At 34.4% G+C, this 20,000-nt stretch overlaps 1 protein-coding gene across 3 annotated transcripts in view; it reads left to right on the top strand.

Moving 5' to 3' along the window:
• The window catches only part of LOC115216606 (serine-rich adhesin for platelets), a 131,651-nt gene that overhangs the window by 47,071 nt on the left and 64,580 nt on the right, over positions 1-20,000 (top strand). The window contains exon 3 of one of the 3 annotated variants that reach the window (XM_036506406.1): positions 6,158-6,265. The exons of the other annotated variants lie outside the window; for them this stretch is intronic. The gene's annotated coding sequence lies outside the window, so the exon portion shown is untranslated. The remainder of the gene's footprint in view (positions 1-6,157; positions 6,266-20,000) is intronic. 3 annotated transcript variants of the gene reach the window in all.

Here is a 20,000-nt window from a genome sequence, read left to right as displayed (position 1 = left end):
CGCTTGCAAGTCCCTCCTGATTTGGTATATAATATAAATGCATTTACAATGCTCATGTTTACTACCAAACAAGGTATCGCCACCATTTATTACCCAGCCTGCCAACCAGATAATAACTCATCACCTGGTTCAGCTGATCCACACTGCCCATGTACCTGTTATAATCAAGGTTTTCATCTACACATGGTTGTGCACTGGTAGATAGAAAATTTATCTGCCTCTTATTTCTATATGATCACTAGCAGATTTCCTTTCTGTTGTTGGATTATTTCACCTCTTGTTTTAAATTTTGCCTTTTTTATATCTAACAGCAGCCCTTTTCTACTAACAATTACTGTAGCACATGTATATGTTGTCACAGCTTCTAAATCCACCGCAAGTTTGACCAAACTAAAAAATCGGTCAAAAAATAACATTCAGCCCTGATTATGGTATGGGAGTGATAAATTCCAGACCATATCGTACCCTAGGCCGTACTAACATTATTGTGTCTTTTCCCTGTATAAAAACTAAATCCACAGCAGTACCCAGTATTTGCTTCACAAATTTTCCAAACTTTGATCCCCCATTTTGTGGGCTTTCCTGGCATATACTGTCAGAAGCATACCCTTCCTTTATACCCTACCATGGCCTCATCAACAGATAAGTATTTCTCAGGGTTGTAAAATGTTTTATATGCATTATGAATGCAGTCAATGAGAGGTCTTATTTTAAATAAGGGATCAAAGTTTGGTTCTCCATGTGTTGGGGTACTGCTGGTGTCTCTCACATGTAAATACTGGTTTAGTTTCACAAATCGTATTCAGATCATAATACTAGAAGCATACTGATTGCCAAAAGGTTCCTGATTGCTCCAGTAATTTGTAATCCTGGGTAACTGTCTAATACCCATAATAATATTTATGGCAAAAAATGCCTGTATTTCTTCTACGGTTGTGGGAAACCACAAGCTGTCTCTTTTTCCAGCTTGTTTACATTCTGCGTAACAGTTTATTTCCATAGTGATCGCTTCAAACAAGCATACTGGGAAAAATAAGTCATAATGTATTGTTAAAATGTCTTATTGATGTGTTTGGTTTCTTTCTTTCCCTGATGAGAAGATTGCATTGTTTTACACCATTTTATTCCTTCTGGAATAATACCAATGTTTTCTTCGAAACATGTGTTGGAAGTAGAAAGATTTGAATAACACCTGCATTTAGAAAAAAATAAGTGGGATTAAAAAATCCAGGCAGATATCAATAAAGACGTTGAATTTAATGAAATATGTTAATATATTTATTGGAAAGATTATTTTCAATGATATTTTCTATATCTAAATAGATTAGTAAAACAGAAACGAGTGTTGACTTTGTGAGTTGAATTCTTTAATTTAAGGCATGATACACAACTTGTTATATATATATATATATATATATATATATATATATATTTATATATATTTATATATTTATATATATATACATATATATGCCTTGTGAGTGGAAATGGTAGACGGAAACTGAAAGAAGCCCGTCGTATGTATATATATATATATATATAATATATATATATATATATGTGTGTGTGTTTGTGTGTCTGTGTCCCCCTAGCATTGCTTGACAACTGATGCTGGTGTGTTTATGTCCCCGTCACTTAGCAGTTCGGCAAAAGAGACCGATAGAATAAGTACTGGGCTTACAAAGAATAAGTCCCAGGGTCGATTTGCTCGACTAAAGGCAGTGCTCCAGTATGGCCGCAGTCAAATGACTGAAACGAGTAAAAGAGTAAAAAGAGTATAAACTCGCAGTGAACACACCTTGCTTTTTTATATGGACAATCTTTTTTCAGGTGCATCCTACCACATGCCATACATGGGTCTATATCCTAAATTTTTTCTGTTTTTCTTGCAACACTATTTGTTTTCCAACTTTTTTGCACTGGTCTTATATGAAAATACACTTTCCATTGATTTTCTTCAATGTCAAATGCTGGTTCTCATTTCCAGTTTTGTTACAATTTTCATTCAGATTTTTGCATCCCTTTTATCTGTCAATCCTTGTGTAAAAATCAAACACTTGAAAGAATCTGGAGTAAGTATATCCAGCCTAAATCTCTCACATTTTTTATTGACTCTGCCTGTGTAAGTAGTGAAATCTTCATCTTCACTCTTTTCTATGTTTAAACATTTCCATCTGGTATTAAACAGTGACCTCTTTTCACTAAACATTGTGATGGTGTACTAATGTATGTCACTGTGTTGGTGAAATTTGTCGAATGCTTTTTTTTGGCAGAATGAAGTTACTATATTTTTTGTGCTCAGCTGTCGTTAGTTTTCTTAAACTAGATGTGCTTTCATTTTGTCCGTCCTATCCTGACATTCAAAAATTTGTTCAAGTCTTCGAAAGTAAGCCTCAAAGGTTACTCCTTCTTTAGGGTCATATTTGAATTCACTTATGGAATTTGCTACATGGTCAGGTGAAAAGGTATTCTCTGGTTTGGTTATCATCTTCATTAGTTGTAATTTGGTTATCATCTTCATCAGTTGTAACATTTGCTGCTGCAATCCTTGTTGTTCTTACATAAATTAGTTTAAACTTTCCGTGTGAATGGTTTTTTTTTTTCAGTCTGTATAAATTTGTTTTTCCTCATTGTCACTGTTGTAAAGTGGGTTCTTCTGGCATTATGTGTGATTGTTGTTGTACTGTAGTTACTGTTTTACACTAGTACCCACAATAGTTACCAGTCATTGGATACCATTGTATCTCTTTGTACCAGAATAGTAATACACTAACTTCTTCCATTTTACTATCACTGATAGCTCCACAAGACACTGATTAGAACTGTCAACTGTCAACTCTTTGACTTCTGACCCTCTCTTGACAACCGGCTACTGGTCTATTTATAATGGCTGGCACCTACCACTTTTTACTGGAAGGAGCATACAGTTTCACTATACAACAAAAACAGAATGATTCTCTGCAGACTCAATAAAATATGCTTCAACGCATGAATTCACATAAAGAATCTTGCAAACCAAATACAAAAACGAAATTCATATATTGTTTATGTAAAAAGCCACAAGGTACCTCTGCCACCAAAGGACTATGACCACTTGAAATTTCGGATTGACATCGCATCTCAGTTATGTGAAGGCTTTTCTTCTAGAAAGCATAGAACTGGGAGAAAAGCAAAATAAACTGAGGTGGATGTCAACAGAGAAAATATTGACTTTCATCAAGTCAAAAAGATAAATGGAAGGAAAAAAGTTTGCTGAGTGTTCGCTGCAAAAAAGAAAAACTCTGAAAGAATATCAGGTCGAGACCTCATATATTTGTTTGTTTTGCAAAGTGCCCTTGTGTAAAGGGTGCTTTGGACAGTTTCACGATAGAAATATAGCATAACTATATTTTGTTGTTTGATAGTAATACTATCATATATTCCTTTCATTTTATTATAAATATGTTAAAGTGAGAAATAAATATTAATTTTCAGTATGTTACACATCTGTATTCACCTTTGTCTCACTTGTTAATGAGCTTTTTTTTTTTTTAGTTACGTTCGGTTATGTAAACATATTCATTAAATTGTATAAGAGTACATAGCCAATGGTATATTGACTAGTAAAAGAGTTTTGTACTTTATTTTCAATGAAAATATTTAAATATAGAGAAAGAAAGAATCTTGTACCGATTATACCTGTATTTTAATTAATTCAAATTAACATACTTCATCTTGAAAAGTGGCAAAATTGTTGGTGGTTGACATCTAGGATAGTTTTAGTAACAATTCAAATAGGTAAGATGCATTAAAAATTTCAATTTTAGTGTTTATGCATCATGTTATTACTTTTACACCTGTTAATTAAATTTACCTGCCCATAAAGTTCAAATTTTATCAGGAAGATCAGCTAAAATTACATAACTATAAACCACTGGTATATAAGCACCTACTGACGAAATTTCAAATCAGTATGTAAAAAATTAAGGAAGTTATAAGAATAATTCAAAATATTATGAACAAATAAGCCTTACATTTGACAGATTAATCTGAACACTAAAGAGTTAAGGCATTCATTTCTATAAGCACTATGTTTTATGAGTGGGAATGTTAACAAGTTTCTCTGTAGGAAGCTTTTTTATTTTTGTAATGTATAGCTTTAGAGTTGATATTCCGAAAAGTAAAGTAATGTACCAAATCTAGGTTTGGTGTTGAATAGAAGCTTCCAATAGTTGTGGAACTAATTGTAATGCTGTAAGAATCCACCCGGTAGTTCAGCAAAACTTCAATCATGTTGCTGTAGTTTCTGTATCTTCTTGTATCATTTTGTTGATTAGAAGCTGTCCTATACAACTGTGTACTTTCTTCTCGTTTAAGTGTTATATTGGTGGCCCAATGATCCTATAAGAATAGACTGAAGCGTCCGTGTACCTTTTATATTTGATATCTGGTGGTAAGCTTTGACTTGGATAGTTTAACTGGGATTTTTTATTCTTTTAATGAGTTGACAACTATTTAGGTAGATCTAACATATCTCTGATGTTATCAAATTTTTGTGATGGTATCAAATTTTGATGAAAGAAGACGGAATCTTTTGGTCTTTCCTTTTTAAGATCTGGATTATATTTATATGTACATATAAGTATGTCTGCATGCATATTTGTTTACAGATACATCCATACATATGTATGTATATATTTGTGTATAATTTATATATTAATATGAATGGCTGTGTGGTTAAAAAGTTGAAATCACAACAATGTCTCGGGTTTGATTTCACTATTTAGTACTTTGGGCAAATGTCTTTTTCTTTGGTCTCAAGTTGTCTAATACCTTGAGTGAAATTAGAAGACAAAAACTATGTGAGTGTATTACCATGTGTCTTTACATTCACATCATTAAGCAGCATTCACATGTATGCCCACCCCATAAACAAATTGTTCACCAGTGGTTTGGTGTGTAAAATTGTGGGGTAAAGTAACTGACTTAAAACAAGTGATAGCATCAGGAAGAGCAGCTTTTCCCATGCTAGCATTGAAAAAGTGGGTGTAATGATGGTTATTATTATTATTATTTGAAGCCTTCTGTTGAAGGAAGAAGCTGGTTTTTAGCCAAGTAGAAAAGCTCCATTGCTGCAGTCTCGATAACAACAATAAGTTACATGTTGAATGTTTTGCACATTTTTATTGTTCTACTTAAAGATTGTAATTTGCAAATGGTGTGTTGGCTGACCTCTTTCTTTGTCTGAAAATCTCAGCTTTATGAGATTGCTTATAGTTATGGATTATAAATGTGAATCTGGGTGTGTTTCTAAACAATTATAAAGATTCTCTTCCTCAATAATTTCAAAAGTAATGTTCACATAAAGGCAGTTGATCTCTATGACTGTACATAATTTCTCTTTTCAGTCTTAAACAATTGTGTCAAGTCTGTTATGGTTGTGTTTAGCATTTTGATGGGAAACCATTATACCTTGTGTTGACATGTATGTAATATATTCAACAACAGATGTATTCATAGGAAATATTCCCAGGGCAATCTTTTCTATGTTGTTTCAGCAACACTATTATGCTTCTTTTAATAGTAATAACTTAATGACATTTTTGGTCATTTGCTAATAACTTTTCCAGAAATGTTACTTAATAGACATTTTTGTTTCCATCTTTGGTGTTTAAGATCTTTACTGTCAGTTTGTCCATCAGGTATTTTGTAGCTTTCTTGTACCTTTAGATTGCAAAAGTATAACCTTTGTATGTGACACAACGTAATAGATTACTATTTCATTGGAATATTATACTACTATTCCTTCTTTTTAAAGTAGTGAATACATTCTGGTTCTGTGTGTCTTTAGTATAACTGGAAAGCTTTGTAAATGGTCTTGGCAATAATGTCCTAATATTTATTTTTCACATTGGCATGGCATAATCAATGTTCTGTCACAACATGGAAGTTTGCAGACATTCCTATCTTTCTTTGTGATCAAGTGTATAATAGCTAACTCCTGTTCCTAAACAACAAAGGTGTGTCCATGTAGATGGGATGTAATGTGTCTATCATAGGTCCAGGAGAAGCTACTCTTTCTGTTAATGTTGTTGGTATCCTTCACCTACTTTCAAGATATTACTTTTCTCTATTGCATACTCATGATGTACTTATTTCTCCTTTTACTGTTCAATAGGTGTTGTCTTAGTGATATGATGGAGCACTCAAAGATCATTTGGATTGACCTTATGCTTAACATAGATCCTGTCAGTATCACAGTTCGTATGGATGTTACCAGTTGGTGGTTAGTATCTTCTTAGTCTTTATGTCCAAGTTACGGATCTTTTCAAGTATCCGGTCTAGTATCCTAGGTGTTGCTTTTAACAACGACACTGCAAAAGCATTTTGGGATATGGTTTTATTGAATGTGGACAACTCTGACTGCTATATCTTCTAAAGTCTGCTGAGTATTCGTTTGTCTTGCTAGCTTTACTTAAAGCACCATTGAACACAATGTTCTCATCAATTTTGAGATATTTGTAACATTCATCATTGGCATTTGTAATGTTGTTGTTCTTCACGACTATAAATCCTTTATCATCAGGGCTAGCAAGGGATTCACTACTACCAGGATAAACAAGATGCAAATAAATTGTCACACTGGACATTTCTGTTCTCTTTGTGACTATAGTTGTCTTTGTGACTATAGTAATAGCTTCAGTTCTTATTGGTAGCTCATGAATCATATTGAATCATATTGTAGTCGGTCTTTTAATGACACCAATTACAGGAACTTTACAAAGTACAATTATTCTAGTATCCACGAGTGAGGTACAGTCAAACACCTTATGGTCCAGCTTTAAAGTATTTAAGTACAACTTTATTGATGAGAAGCAATCTAAGACTCAGCTTTTCTCCAGACTCTTTGTTTCACAGTGATTTTAAAGAAACACATTCAAGCAACCTGTATAGAGTTTATATATACCTTCTAAGCATGTTATGGGCGTGTAGTTCACAACCACTTAATTGAATTTTAAGCATGAGCAATACTTTCTTAATAACATAATAGCATCTCCCTACTCAAGTAAAATCATTAGTGAGCTCCATATATATACAATCACAAATGAGTGTGTTTATATTATGGAAAAAGAAGTTGAAGTTCTACAAAGACCCAAAATATTGGAAAAAATTCTGTTCTGCTTCAACTTCATACACTAGGTGCTTTCATAAATAGGAATGTTTTATCTGCTGTTTAAAATAACTTTACCCAATTGAAGGTACATCTGATTTTTATATTAGGTTGTCTAAATATGGAAACAAAACTTTCTCTACAACTTGATGGTCCGTCTCTCCAGTACAATTACCAAAATGTAATGACCTATCTAGTGGTCACCCACTGTACAGAGGCCATTTTAAAAATATTTCCAGAGCCCACCCATTCACTCACTATAGGGATGAAAACGTAAACATTTAGTGAAATTAAAAATAGATTTGGTACTTCCAACAAGATCACTGGTTAAACATTGAGGAAAAAAATTGGAAAAAAATGTCAAAAACATACTTTGCAGCAAATATTAACCAAGCACAACTTTTTGAAGAATATAACATGTAACTTGCAAAACAAATTTCAGCATATATGTGAAAAGACATTCAGTTTGCACACCATACAGTGAGATGGTACAGTGTGTGGTGAATTGCCTACAGCAGCAACAGACAGAAGAATAACCACAGCAGCCAGCAAAACTCACCCATGTTGGCTTCTATCTCACCAATTGATAGTGCCTCTACTGATCTTTTCTCCTCTACCCATCTTCAACCATTTGTCATTTCAGCAGCTGCAGTAGTAGCTACTACTACTGTTTCTACTGCTGTTGCCATCATTAGTGTCTTGCAGTTTTTAGAAGTCCCATTCTTTTCTTTCTTTTGGTGATAGGTGTACTTTGTTCCTGTTCTAATGTAGTTCTCTTTTATGATATAGAAGGTTCCCTCCTTTATTTTTTATTTATTTATTTGGTGGTATGTGCCTGGTTTAACACCACCATCTGATACTAGGGTACCATTTGCAGCTTTTGCAAGCATTTGGTCCAGGTTTCCTGCTTAGATATTTTCATGTCAATTCATGCAGTATCCTATGATGGCCAATTTTCCAACTCTTCTACATCCAAAGACTCCTGTCTAACCTAGATCCCACTTATCATCTCTCATTAACATGCAAACCAAACATCCTATTTTTTTCTGGATCACAAATTTCTTAACCCCTATCTACAACTCATCTCTGTTATCTAGGCTACACTCTTTTCAAATTTTACTTCAAAAGGTATGACCTTTGCATATGCAAATTCCACTTTCACTGTTTCATCTCTCCCATCTGGATTTCAGCCTCAAAGATCTCCAAATACATTCACTCACTTTATTGTTCCTTTATTTTCTCTGACCACCAGTAATTTGTTGACCCTTCATTGAAAACTTCTACTATACCTTTCTTTTCCCCCAAATCATTTCCTTTGCTGACAACTCATCATAGCTCTCACAGTCATTCCACACCAATACCACTAGTGCAAAACTAAATTCTTTACTCTTCAACTCTTGTGAAGGTGCATGGCCTAGTGATTTGGATGCTGCACTCACGATTGTCAGATCACAGGTTTGATTTCTGCACTGGATGGTGTATTGTGTTCTTGAGCAAAACTCCTCACATTGGCCTCATGCTGTGTGGGGACTAGCATGTCAAAAAATAGATCCAATGTTTCTTCTGCATATCATAAAAGACTTGAGTTTTTGGCACATTTCTAGTAGGTTTAGAACGAAATAAACCCTGAGATTTTGGAATGTGATATTGTTTCAATAAGATTTTAATGGACTATTAAAAATGGCAAGTTTTGGATCAGGATGGCTACATAAGTTGGATTTTCTCTTTTTGACAGGGATTTTTCCCTTTTTTTTTACTACAGCCTTGGAAATGATGGGGGTAAGCTTTTTATGGAAAAAAAAAATGTTGAAAAATTTATGATTTTTTTCTACCTCTCTTCCCTTCACCCCCATCCAAACCGATTTGGGCCCCCCCCTTTTTTTTTGCACTATGCACTTAAAAACAATGCAAGAAACCTTTTTAGTTAAAAAAAAATTCAAACGAAAATGTGTATGATTTGAGGAAGATTTATCTGTTGTTTTGAGTACATCACACAACCACCTGGTACCATTCTCAGAATTGCATGTTGCCCTAGATTAAAAAATAAACAAAAAAAAAAGAAGAAAAAAAACAGGATAAACTTTGTGAATGGGAGGAAATACCAGGGTGATTCAGGGACCCTGGCATAATATGTAAGTCTCAGATTTTGATTGAAACTATATGTGAAGAAAGTTCACATCCAGAACTTCCAAATGATATTTAATTTTCTATGGAAAAAATGTATTTTCACATGAAAATAAGGCAAAATGTGTGTTTTTGCATGGTCAAACTACTTGTCTCTTTTTTTATGGCACTCTATTGTGATACCTAATCCTAGATCAAATCTAGAAATGGGTCACTGATTGGCATTCAATCACGAAGACAGGCTTCTGACCCTGGCTCACAAGTATGTTGTCTTCATTCTAGGTCTCCCTATAACTACTATATAGATCTCTGTCTCTCAGAGATACATTGCACTCCAGTGCCTGTTTTGGTGTGGTTTCTATGGCTGGGTGCCCTTCTTAATACCAGACACTGCACAGAGCATACTAGGTGCTTTTTTTTCGTGGTACCAGCACTAGTGGTGTCATAATGTGGCTCATAAGACTAAAATCTCCTGGAAGCAGTTTTATGCTAAGCAATGAGAGGTTAAAATATGTAAGACAAGACCAAAACAGAACAGGTTTCTTGCTGTATAGGAGCTACATGGCTACCCACATTATACAGCATGCATGGGCAACCTGTGGCCCTTGACATGTTGTGCCACCCTCCATGAGTTTCTAGGTTACTAATTTTACAAGCAAAAAATTTTTCTCAAATTTTCCAATTATTAACCTTATTGTTTCTCGCCTCTTAAACTTGCACTTTAATTTTGCATTTAATTTCACCATCCCTCCTTTCTTCTCTCTCTCTCTTTTGCTGTACAGTATAAATGCTATATTCTCTGTTTTAAAGCATCACACTGTCTGTCTGTCTCTCACGAAATATGACATCACAAATATTTTTCTCATCTCTGCCTGTCATATTTTAGTGCAAGCAACAAGCAGTGTGTGTGTAGGAACGTGTGAATGCAAAATTTTACAAACCTTAATTTTTTTTTACAGTAGCTTTTACTCCAATGCATCTCATTAGTTCATATGTGTTTGTCCTCCATTTTACTTTTCTATCTTAAATATTTTAATATCACAACAATCAATGGTTCAAAGAGTAATAATAGTAATTTTTTTTGTTATCAGTTGATTCTCACTTTCTTGAATTCTTAACATTCTTAATCCAGTTTTAGATTTTATCTTTCATTACAATTTCAATTTGATATTTCTTGAAAGTTTGCCAATATCACTTGCGAAAGCTGTTTGATTTTTCAGCTTTTTTGAAGAAAGTTTTTATGATTGTTTCTTTCATAAATTTTTCTCTTGAATTTTGATAAAGAAAAAATAGAATTTTAACCTGTTTAAGCTTCTTTTAAGAGCTTCAGCTTTTGATTTTATTTGGATTTTAACTGCAAAATCTTGAAATTATTTAGTAGAATATTTGCCATTGGTTTATTTTTTCTCAAATGGAGTATGATCAAGATCAAATTTCAGTACTTTGTTTCAAATTCATGTTGATTCAATAGCCTTCAACCATTTTAACTTCCCTTTTCCAGTTTTTCATTACCTATTATTGTTTGGTAACAAATAAATGTTTTATTTCTAAAAAATGTGGGCTTCTTTTGAAAGATTTGTTCTGCACTGCTGGGTTATAGATTTTAGGTTTTTGCTTTATAGACTTAGATTTTCTTTTTAGTAAATTAGTTTAGTTTTTTTTACTACTACAACTGATGATTAATTTGAAATGATTTTTTTCCCAATGAATTTTTTTGATTATGCTGAAAAAGTATAATTTCAACTATGATTTTCTATGAACTTTAATTTGTTTATTCAAAATTTAAAGAATAAGGATTAAGTTTTTATTTTACCTATTCAAAATATTTTTCTTAAAGTAGGTATGTGGGTAAATTTGAATTTTCTTTTTAAGAGCTGTCTTTCCCACATATTTTTTTTCAGTTTCTTATTAGCATTTTAATCTATGAACTTCAAAATTTTATTTATTTTATTTTGTTTGAAAAGACATCGATTTTCTTTTTTTTTAGAGAAATTTAATATAGATTAATTTTTTTATTCAATTGAATTTTTTTCGGATGCTACTAAATATCATTACTTTCAAATTTTCCAAAGTCCTGATTGATTTTTAATACTTCATTTTGGTTGAACTTCTGTAGATCCTGTTCACTTTCAGATTATTCCTTACTCTCAAATTTGATTTTCAATTTGAAGTTGTTCTGAAAGACCTACCTTCTTTTCCACACAGTCAAAAATCCAACCTTTGGAATATCCAAATCCCAAATATGTTGAAGGAAAGAAAGTTAGATGAAGGTCATGTGTTTCAAGATAAGTGGATGGCAGATTATTTTTTTGTACTATGGAATGAGAAACCAGTGTGTCTCATTTGTTGAGAGTCTGTTACTATTCTGAAAGAATATTATTTGAAAAGACACTACTGTACAAAACATTCCCAGTATTGCAATCAGGCGAGGGAAGGAAGGAAAAGTTGAAAAATTGAGAAAAGCCTTAATAGGATAACAAATATTTTTTGTCAATAAACAGAACAAGAGTAATAATATTGTCCAAGCTGGTTACATTATTGCTGAAAAAATCGCAAAACATTCAACAAACTACAGTGATGGAGAATTTGGAAAAGAATGTTTACTCGTATCTGAAATCGTGTGTCAAGAAAAAAAAGCCTTTGAAAATATTAGCCCATCTCACAGAACTGTGACAAGGCGTAATGAAGCTGTGCTCAAAATTTGAAACTTTTTCTTTAGCCACAGACAAGAGTACTGGTGTAACATAACCCAGCTTGTAGTGTTTGTGTTTTGTGTTAACTCCGATTTTAATATTACCGAAGAGATGCTTGGACTGCATGCCATGACAGGCACTACAAGCGAGGACATTTTTCAGAAAGTGAAAATCTTAATGAAAAATCCAATCTTACCTGCCTTGGTTGGAAGTAAAAATGGGTTCATTTTAAAAATAAAAGCAGAGATTTCAATGTACAAGGAACCTGGCAGCATCGTTGCATTTTATTGTATGATTCATCAGCAGAATTTAAGTGCAAAATCTATGAAGTTTTCAAATGTCATGTCCATTGTTGTGCCATGTGTCAACATCATAAAGTCAAGACCCTAAATCTGCTTGTCCATGCCGTGCCAAGGTCAGAAAGTGGAAAATATTTCCATCTCTTAGTTGCCTCTCCCGAAGCTGAAGTTTGGTTTCAAACACCTTGACATGTTTATACATATCATGAACAAGATGACCTCTACCCTTCAATTTCAAATTTAGTTCATTTAAATAGGATGTATGGTTCACAAGGAAAGCTAAATCATGAACCCAGTCTTCATTTTGAAGTTCCAAAGCAAAAATTTCTACTCTGAGCACACAGAATTGGTTCAGCATACTTCGCAATAATAGGTATGCATCAATATCTGTAATTTAAAGAATTCTTAGAATATATTGATGCAGAGTATGGTACCCTTGCCTATTGTTGCGAGGTAGGATGGATAAGTAAGAGTAGGATACTGAAGCAATTCTATGTGCTCAGAGAAGAAATTTTTGCTTTCAAGGATATGAAAGGAAAGTTTGCTTTGGAACTTCAAAATTAAGACTGGGTGCATGATTTAGCTTTCCTTGTGAACCTTACATCCTATTTAAATGAACTAAATTTGAAATTGCTGGGTAGAGGTCATCTTGTTCATGATATGTATAAACATATCATCCTCCATTGTCCTGGACTTCTGCTTTGACTCACTGAGCTTCTCCAGCTCTGCTTCCTGAAGATGATTTCGGCGCTTTTGCACCTGATCGAATCTGTCTTGTTTTTTGCTGCTGAGAAACACTTGCTTTACAGCATCCCTCCTTGCTCCTCATGTTTCCAATGTAAAGCATCAGCTTGTGGTATTGCATCAGGCACAGCGATCGCTGCCATATTTCTGCTGTTTCTCATTTTGTCTACTTTGAACTCACTTGAACTCTTGTATATAGACTGGAACTTTTCTTTGCTTGCTCCTAGTTTTGCATTTCAGTTGCTACTTTTTAACTTTTCAGGATCCTTCCTATCCATATGCATGTTTTTGGATGTTCTATATTTTATTTGTAAAATTTTTCAACATTCCTACACACATGCACCACATATTATGCCTTCATTAGTTGCAGTCGCATACCACACTGTGTCGTTCTTGCCATGCACACTCACACACTGCATCAGTCATGCAGTGACTGGCACATTCAGCACTCACGTGCATACTAATGCTACCTCGGCCATGCAGCAACTGCACACTGTACACACAAAGTGACACTGCTATTCAAGCTCACCCAAATAGATCCTCTTCTGCACACATTCCCTGGATTCTCTCTCTTGATATGCACATTTTATTTTTCTCAGCTTTGCCTCACATTCACCAACACAAATACTTTTCACAATTCTGAACGTTGGTTTCATTTTGCTGGTCCTTTGCATTTTTTTTATTCCTCCTGACAATAATCACCTGAGATGGTAAAGGGCATTCAACACAGCTTAACTTTTTCACAACACTGTATTTGTCATCCTGGCTTGTTTGTATTGGCTTGCAGTCTGCAGTGGGGCAGTGTAGTGAGACATGAAAGAGCTATTGTTGTGGTAGCATAGCACAGTCGTGCTCTGGCCTCTTCATCCAATTAGAGCTGGCTGCAGAAGGATACATGTAACTTCTGTCTAGCAGTAAACGTGTCTTTTTCAAACAGGAACTAGCTAAATCAGTTGCGGATTTGATAGCCCAAGTGGCAACATCACTCTTTCTGCTGTGAGTCTTTTACAGTGTTCTCTACCAACACCACACAACTCATTTCACTTATATCTATCACCATCCTGCAGCCTATAAGCACCAAACTTAAATATATAGTAAGTCATGCAAAATTCATTCATGTCTAGCTACACATTTCTCATTCTCCCAATACTCTGCATTTTTTAACATTTACACCCAAAGATAAAAATTTATTCTCATATGCTCACTTTACTTAGCACTTATCAACAATCTAAAATAAATTACCATGCTTTATGAGCAAAACATGCCTTCTGACATTTATTTCTACATACACTTCATTCCACATTATATTGTGACATTGTTATCTTCCAACACATTACATTTGAACACGTTACAACTTTGAACTAACTTGCCTACCAATCCACTAAACTGGTGACCCCCACAACTCACTAAATCCCCTTGGTTGCTTATTAGATCACCTAGGTAATAGAAACCATTCAGTTCTATATTTAAGAGATGAAGAATTATGTACATTATTTACATTATTTATGGGCATATGGCATAGTGGTTAAGAGTGCAGGCTACTAACCCCAAGATTCTGAGTTCAATTCCAGGTAGTGACCTGAATAATAATAATAATAATAATAATATCGAAAAATACCTTAGGAATGAGAACCCAGGTTTGAAATTTCCTGAAGACACCTGATGAGGGCTGGAGGGTATATCAGCTGAAACATGTTGACAAACAAGATGAGGACATATCTGTCAAATGTAAATAATGAATAGAAACCATTTACTACTTATAGGGACCTCATGGTTATCTGAGAAAATCTGTTTTTCATGTACTTTTAGTGTTTGTTGCTCCTGCACATATGCCACATATGAAATCTACTTTCACTGTTATGCTTCTTGTGGATCCTCTGCACATCTTGAGTGTTAAGTCTGCATTGGGTATACTGTATGGAATTTCCATTCCTTCACTTCCATCAGGGAAATGGCCTTGCTTCATATGTAGAAGAGTTCTATCTGTTTTCCTGTTTACTAAATCTTTGGTCTTTGCTAAATTAAGTATGAACCTTTTGATTACAGGTTTTTTTCCACACCTGGGATTTTTTTGAAATTCTACAGATTCAGTTTTAATAATGAGTATGTCTGCATACAGTAGATCCTATGAGCAATCAATCTGAAACGTTTCTGTTATGACCTGAAGGACTGCAATAGATAGGAGACTTAGAAGCAAGCCCTGATAACTTTTACTTGCATATTTGTTGTCAAACTCTTTTTCAATTCTCACCTCACAGCACCCCTGTACATGGCATCTATGGCTCTCACAAGCTCTTCTTCTATCTTAGTTTCCTCAGTGACTACCAGATCACAAAGTGAATGACCCTGTCAAAAGCTTTCTTCCAGGTCAACACATGCTAAGCACAGTGGATCACTTTTAGCGTAGTACTTCATGAGGAAGAGGGAATCTGTAGTATTTTCTGTGGTAAAAACCAAACTTCATCGTATCTAACTCTCTCCCTAATTAATTGAACTACAACTGTTTCCATAACTTTCATGGCCTGGTCCAGCAATTTGATACCTCTGTAATTACCGCTCCCTAAGTCATCTCTTTTACACTTGTAACAGTTAACTAAAATGCTGCTATATCAGTCTTATATATCCTGATTGGACTCTGTGAGTAACTAGGCCATATCCTAGTCTGCTAGATATTTTAAGCATCTCAGCAGTAATTTCTGATAGACTAGGGACTTTCTTGCCTTCATATCCATAATTGCTTTATCTGTCATACTGCTATCAACTAGAAATGCTGATCCTTTTGTTGAGTCCTTATTGGGAACATCTCTCTCCTATACAGTCTTCTTTCATAGAAACCACTTTCATGCAAGTTTACAATTATCCATCTGTATGCATTTCTCTCCCATAATGTCTTGGTTTTCTCTGCATTACCTTGTAGTTTGGAATACCTAATATCTCTCTTCCTCATCCTGCAGAACATTGGCAAATCACTTACTTTCTGCATATATCCTTACTAAATCATTATGTTACCTCGCTTTTCTTTTAGGTGCCTGTTATAAATCTCTGTTGTTATCACTCTTCCACTTCTGTTTCTATGTATTTCACTCTTCTACAACCGTATCACTTTCTATCTTTAGCCCTCAGAAGGTTGTCATGTAGAGCTTCTGGTTGTCTTGTGTCATATGCCTTTCATCTACTCCTCCTTGTCAAATGGCTTCAGCTAGTACTTCTCTAAAATGCACATGATTATTCTGAGTGCAATTTCAACACTAGTAAATACAGATTTCAAGTTGATGGAAATTAAATTTCTATACAATGCAGGGAGCATCTTGCAGTTTCATTAAGAATAAAATAGAAATTTAAGATGCTCACATTCATTTAGAAGGTCTCCATAATTGAGGTTTTTGCAATATATACATTAACCAGATGTTTATATTCTCTGTTTGAATTTAGCAAGAGTCTCAAACAAGGAGAAAAGTTTCTACTGAACTTTCCACTGTTCCTGAGAAGTACCTCTTCATCTGATCCATCATAACTACTGGGACACGAACTTCAATTTTTTTGTTTTCTCCCATCACTATAATCTGAATCTGTACTCTTACTTCTAGCCTTCAAGACTGATAGCATCAAATATGTTCACTTCTAACTGTAAGACTTGATTTTTGGGAATGCCATTCTAACAACTTGCTAGAAAGTTTGTTTTCAGGTTCTATATTTTCTTACTCAATTGTTCTGTTTTTTTAAAATTTGAGATCACCTCCTATTCATTGTCAGGTGACAAAAGAGTCTGGTGTATATTTTAACTTTCTTGAAACTTCTAAGTAGAATCTGAAAAGTATCAAAATGTGACAACAAATAACTGATTGACCACAGCATCTTTTCCTAAAGCTGAGGTCAGAATAAATCATAAAAATATAAAAGCAAATGAAAGTAAATATAGATTGTGAATAAAGTCAAGAATTTTACAATCTGTAAACAACACACTGCCACTTTTACCCCTACCAAGTTTAAGCTGTTTCCAGGACATGATTCAGTAGATATATCAATGATTACAATCCAGTATAGTGTCCAGACATATGAAGTGCATTCAAAAAGTATCCAACTTTATTTTTTCCTGCCAAAACTAATGCTGCATGGGTAAAATCCTTTGGGTGGGAGGTGATACCACCCTTCCTGTGCATGCATGAAAATTTCCACACTGGTAGGCCATGAATGCATTCAGTCATCTTGTGTGATAATGAGAATCTGACAGGTGCGTACTATACATCTGTACTCTAGGTGTAACAGCATGGAACTGACATGGCCTATTGGCACAAAAGTTTTATGTATGTACAGGAAGTGTGGCTTCCCCTTCCAAAAGGATTTTGCCTAAGTGGAACACAAAGAGTATGACCCATTAGTTTAGTAAATTCCTCACAAATGTTTACTGATAATGCATGCAATAAGCTCCCTTTTCTAGGACTTCCATACGCTTGATATGTTCTTCCAAAAAACGGTAAAATTTATTCAAAAGCTTTAAATTGCCCAGTTTCCATTTTTTCCTAACCTAATAATTTGATTATGTTTATGAAATGGCAAACCTTTGGATGCAAGAAAGTTAATTATAGAAACCATATGTCTCAATACTTCCTGCCAGTATTCTTGCCCTAAAGAATAAAATTTAAGTAATAAACTACACTTGATGCAGTTCCTTGATGCCAAATCAAATTGTTGCCATGTTCAACAATATTATTGTGTTTTCACATAAAGGGATTCTGTCTTGGACAACAGGTCATATACAGAGCAGTAGAAATGACCTTAGGATAGTGAATACTCACTTGCCATTCTGCAGTTCATGTTTGAATATGTTCTTTGTTAAATATTTTGTCTGGGTTTTGTTCCATTTTACACTCTGTGAATTTAAGAAGTCACTCTCATGATTCTGACAATAACTCACTTTGAATCTATTGATTAACTGTGTTAGTATTCCTAATGTTTCATAGTCCCCAGCTCTTTTGCTTTTGTAGATTTGGGTATTTCTTGTTATGGAGTTTTCTTAGCTGCAGGAACAGGTTATATTATAGGCATGTCTGTTGGAACTGGATGATTTTTATGCAGTAATGGAGATAGATGACTGTACTAGTGGCCTATGTTGTACCTGAATTGAGCCAAGCTGTTATTTTTGCAAGTTTGCCCATCTCCTCCTCCTCTCTTTCTCTGCACTGTAAAATCTGTATACTTCATTTCAGTTGAAGACTTTTCTTAATTTATTTATATACAAGAAGTGAACAAAAAAAAAAAATGATCTGACTTTAAAAATTAAGATATTCATTCTAAAAATATATTTTTTCTATTAACAAATATTTTTACAGTTCAGTTTTGTATTTATTTATTTATTGATAAAAATTTACAAACATATGTAGATAAGTATTGGGCCCTTAGACCTGTGGGACTGACTCTTGGACAACTGTTCAGTGTGCCCATGCCTTACAGCACTAGACACAAGTGCTGTCTCTGCAACTATCATCCAGTCTGGCACCTTGAATTCACCATCCATTATTCTTTTGAATAGGTTAAGAACTTTGTAGAATGCAGAACTTCCTATACAGGTAACTGGCTATCAGGTCTTATCCAAGTGTTTTTCCATTTAGTAATGTTACTTTAAGGGATTTTTGAGATTTCCTCTCAGAATGACTCCGGATCATTTTGGGGAGGAGGACTCTTTACAAACTTGATGATATGGTCTTTTGCATTGCAGTTATGCTGTTGCAAACTTGTAGTTTAGAGTTCACTCTTATTTTCTTGTAATTTCTTAGAATGACAAAGCTTTGGGCTTTTTACTTGTAGTTTGTGTTTAAGAGCAAGTAACTTACTTGTGTTTTTCATCAGCAGTCCTCATAGTTTTGGTAGTTTACCGTAAAGTCAAAGCTGGTGGCTCTTGAGTTCATTACTAAGTTCATTTGCAACTGAATTTCTGATATTTATTTTGAGTGTTTTTTATTTATTTATTTGAGAGACAGAAATATTCCATTTTTGTGAATTCTTATTTCAGTCAATTTCTGTTAGCCTTATCTATCAGCTGTATGCATGATTTTTGCAATCTAAGAACACAACATAGCTACAAAATACCTGATGGACAAAATGTGACAGTAAAGATCTTAAACACTAAAGCAGTGCTGCCCAATGTCATGGATAATGTTGTGAAAGCTGTCAACTTCATTCGGAGTCGCGCGTTAAATTATCGACAATTTCAAAATTTTCTCGAGATAAACGCCGAATTTTCTGGCATTCCTTACTTTACCGAGATCAGGTGGCTCAGCCATGGATGTACTTTGAAACATTTTTACAATATTCAAGAACATGTGGCAGCATTTCTTGAAGCAAAAAGAAATTTATGCATCAATTTTGATGATGACAAATGGATGAATGATTTTGCCTATCTGGTGAACATTACACACAAGCTGAATGAGTTGAATGTGCAGTTACAAGGAAAAGAAAAACTCATCCATAATTTGTTTGGGGAGGTGACAGCTTTCCAAAAGAAACTGGATTTGTGGATTACTCAAATTGCTGACAGCAATTATGCTCACTTTCCTCGCCTTCAGGAACAGCCGCACATTTCAGCCATAAATCGGGGAATTCTTTGTGAGTGAGTTAAAATGGGTGCAGGAAGAATTTGCCAGGAGATTTAAGGATTTCCGTGCTTGTGGAGACCTGCTGAAAATTTTTTCAATGCCTTTTGACGTGATGTTTTGAAAATGCAGTTTTGGCAATGATATGCAAAGTTGTCGTGAAAGATCGTCATGAGATGAGAGCTTTACAGGGCTGAAAATAATGTAGCTATTGTCTGTATACTGTATGAGGTTATTAAAATCTCATAACCCCTTAGGATTTTTTCAAAGTCAGTACAATTATGTTTCCCTTGAATTGTCAACAGGTGCAGGAAAACAATGGCAAATATTGTTAAGTAGGTCTTCTATATTAGAAGAGCGTGAGTAACAAATTCAAATCTTTGGGAACACCAGAGTTGAT

This window comes from Octopus sinensis, linkage group LG10, assembly GCF_006345805.1.
Source record: "Octopus sinensis linkage group LG10, ASM634580v1, whole genome shotgun sequence".
NCBI lineage: Eukaryota > Metazoa > Mollusca > Cephalopoda > Octopoda > Octopodidae > Octopus > Octopus sinensis.
This window is presented reverse-complemented; position numbering and strand designations above follow the sequence as displayed.